Here is a 4101-nt window from a genome sequence, read left to right as displayed (position 1 = left end):
TTAGTTTACAGTATACAAGATTTTATTCCACATCAGTGAGAATTTCCATAACTAGCCTGCAGGACTGAGGTCAGCAATGACAAATACTAATGTGCTGTGATTGCCTAATACAGGCGGCAGAAGTTAGTTGTATTTGTACGTAATATGTTTGTCAAATGTTTTCTTTTGCCTAACATTTGATTTGATTGGTCAAATGTCTGTATTTTAATCTTTTCAGTCATTTTTCAAACAACTGCATTACCTGCATGTCTTTTGTGGCTGTTCAGTGAATTAATGTGAATTTCTGTGATAATTTCTGTGCAGACTTGTGATCAGTGAGAATAATTTAGGTTTTAAACACTGATATAATTACCTGATTTGCAGCCGCTGTGTATGTTTCAATATTTATCCTGCATAAATGTGGCACTATGCTTACTTACAAATTGACTTTAATTATTTCACTCCAAACTGTTAGCAGAATATTGCTACCTCTCAATAAGGTGGGTCTTATTGAGAGGTAAATACAGCATGTGAAAACACCTAATGCAATAAGGTGTTTATTCAGTTATGTTAAATAGTATTTTGTGTGTGTTTCTTTAGATAAGACAGCGAGACTTCGGTAAAGGGGTCTTTATGTCTTTTGTCCTTGACAAAGTGACACCAGCGACACCATGAAATGCTTGATCAGCACCCTTCAACGCACTTGGTCCCCACATTGTCGACATACATCAACACTTTATGTATACAGGTTTTTAACCTAGAGCTTCACTGTTTCCTAAACAAACTCACACAGTGAGTTTAGTGTGAAAAGCGAAACTAAAACACAAAGCTGGTAAAGAGGGCACACATGGCTCTCTCCAGGCGCCCTATTGCAGTTTCTTGAACCAGAGTTTAGAGAAATTCCTGCTTTTATATAAAAGAAAGAGATGTTAACTTGAGCCAGAAACCATGGTTACTGACTCTGTGAATTTAAGCTGCTCGCTGAAGGTTTTCTTCAATACACTCTGAGTCTCTCTCTGAGTCCTCCCCTCCTGCTGCATCTGAGCTACCTATCTGACACTGATTCCTCATAAATGATGTTAATTCTATATTTTTGTAGTTATGAACATGAACAGTTTTATAATTAATTATTAATGTGGCTTTATTATCAGTCCCAAATAATAATACTGGGAAAATGTGTCACATTTAAGGATTTGAAGATGGTATAGTTTTATTTACTTATTTTTTGAGTGAAGATACTGAAACTTGTTCACAGATCAGATTCACTCATTGCTCATTACTCAATGAGATCAGACGTTTCCTAAGGTAAACTGACTTGAGCGCACATCTGCCCCCAAGTTTTTCATCATTTTGTTCTGCTTGTGGTTTTGTCAGTGGCTGAATTCGAATTTATAAGTAATTTATAAGTAATTTGAAGGTAACCTCAACCTTTAGGTCTTTGGGCTTTAAAAAGAAAGAAAAACAGAAATCACTCTCAGGGAGCGGCAGCTACCTGCTGTCACTGGTTGAAGGTGAGGGGAGGAAGGCATGGGAAGACGCCCAACGGATTTACTTTGCCAAATGGACCATCCCAGCCTTGCCGTAATGGTCTATTTGATTCACCTTTTATTGTTTATTTTATTTTATTTTCACTTGCTAAATACGGGACAGACCTGACTGGGGAAAAGAAAGGGGAGAAAGAAAGAGGGAAAGAAAAACAGCGGGGAAGAGAGACGGGGATAAAGGGCAAAAAACAAAATAAGCAGACAAAAAATACATATATCAATCACCTGGATCACCTGTTGAGAAAGAAAAAAAGAGAAAACAAGCAGAAGAAAAAAAAGAGCAACATAATAAACAACATTACGATGATCTATGGGAATGTAACAGTAAATACTAAATATTAAACATTATTGTGCAGCACGTAAGATCGACAGCGCACAGTGTGCTTTGAGGTAGGAGCCAAAAAGGGTGTCGTTTGTGTGTGTGAGCACCCGTGTGTACACCTGTGAACATGAGCGCGCTTGTATTTAAAAGGTTCCTTCATGTAATGATCTGCTATAAGGTTATTAAGATAAGACGGCACCTGATTATTCAATACCTTGTATTTGAGGAGAAGGATTTTAAATTTAAAAATTTTTAAATGTTAAATTCTTCATTTAACAGGGAGCCAATGAAGAACAGCCAGTGTGGAAGAAATCTGCTCTCTCTTTCTGGATCAAGTACTTTTCAGGACAATTTTAGGACATGCCAAAAGCAAGAAAGCAGTTAAACAACTTTTGTATAATGTACACACTGAAGGACATATCCTGGTCAACAATGACTCCAAGATTCCTCACAGTGTTACTTGATGCCAAGCTAATTTCATGACCCCTGAGTGTAAATGTCATTCCAGTCCCATCGCCAACATTGAAATAATTACTGAAAAGCAATGCATTTGTATGTGTAGATGGACCTGTAATGTGTAATTCTTTACATTCCAGTCATCAAGACTTTGTGTGCCCAAGAGCATGTTTAAAATTAATTAGAAATTGAGCTTTTTTCATAAACCAAACACAATAAAGACATGATTTTATTGTTAGTTCCCAACGAGTCAAGCGCTGGTGTTTTGCGAAAGTTGTGGCATCACAGACAGATGTTGGTAAAGATATCTTTGCGCTCTGGGATTTTTTGTGTAACGATAGGGTTTCACTGGGTTTCATATTGAGAATGTTCAGCCCATTAGGTACTCTTAATATCAACATGCAGGCACATGTGCATTATTTTTAACGACCAGTGTTTACCAAACATAATCCAACCAGGAATGAAAAACAAAACCAAGACAGCATTCTTCTGGCAGACAGTTCTGTGATTCAAACTTGAACTAACTTTACAGCAGCGAACTGCAATTATTTTTTTTCAATCTGATGTCAAGTCCATGATATTTTATCTTAAATTAAGCTTGCTCTGTTTGGCATTAATCCCATATTATCCCGTATGAAGTTTGAGTTTGGTCAGATCATTTCAGACTTCAAGCCATAGTTTGTCCACACCACCAAATACAGTTGGCATGGCTCTGTTGTGGATAAAGTTTTCAGTAAGCTTCTGTCAGGCTTATGTGAGTGGCAAGTAAAGGGCATCTCTTATACTGTTAATGATGCATACATATTGGGAGAATATCTGGGCTCCCACACGATTGGTGGGTCTACTGAAAATTTCAGCTCTTGTGAGTATTTCTATAGATACTGTCTAGTTACAAAAATGTGAATCTAGGTGTTACGACTGTTGTTGTAATTTTAATATGCAAATCTGAGTGTGCAGGTGCTACTCCATGATTGGTGCATCCAGAGTGAACGGATCATACCGGTTGGCTAATGACCGGGAGGCAGCACATAAGAAGAGACCGCCATGGACTGCCAGGGGATTCATCCTCAGCCCAACCCAACCGGCAGACTGTGTTCACTGTTTAGCAATGTTTGTTTAATGTAGGAGCATGTAAGGGTGGACCGCCTTTTTGTTTGAATACAGTTTTCTCCTGTTTTTGTTAGGTAGGGAGGTAAGTCATTGTCGTTTGGTTTAATTCTTTTGAATAGGTAAGTTTGATTTACCCCGGAGATCCCTTTTGTTTGTTTTTTTGGCCTTGGGCTCACCCCCAAGTTATAACTCGCTCCCTTCCTTTGTTTCTAAATTCACTCATTGTAAATAAATCACTGCCAAAAAGTATTATTTGCGTCATGTGCTGCTTGGGGTTGGACAGGGATGGATCACCCTTATGTTATGGTTGGGCCACGCCTAGACGGGCCATAACACTAGGTCTAACTCCCTCGCTTTTGCCATGCATATTCCTGTTGCATAATGGATCTCTGAATGTTTTGGAGAGTCGCCCTGATATCACCTGCTAGCAAGGCACCAGAGCCTCTATAGTTTTGTCACTCCTATATAATAGTTTGTCAAATTTAGATGATTATTACACTTTTTATGTTATCACCTACCTACAACTACAAATATTTCACATGATTAATTCACTGTTACATCCCAGTACCCAACTGGGGTAAGTTGCAACACAAAATCTGTATTTTACCGACTTTTAAAAATCTTCTTGGTGTTCATCAGTGCAAAAAAGCACTTGCCTCAGTCAGACATACTCAGTTAAAAAGAAAGTCA

Source organism: Simochromis diagramma, unplaced genomic scaffold (assembly GCF_900408965.1).
Source record: "Simochromis diagramma unplaced genomic scaffold, fSimDia1.1 OVJJ01000531.1, whole genome shotgun sequence".
NCBI classification, from domain to species: Eukaryota; Metazoa; Chordata; class Actinopteri; order Cichliformes; family Cichlidae; genus Simochromis; species Simochromis diagramma.
Note: the sequence above shows the minus strand (reverse complement) of the source record.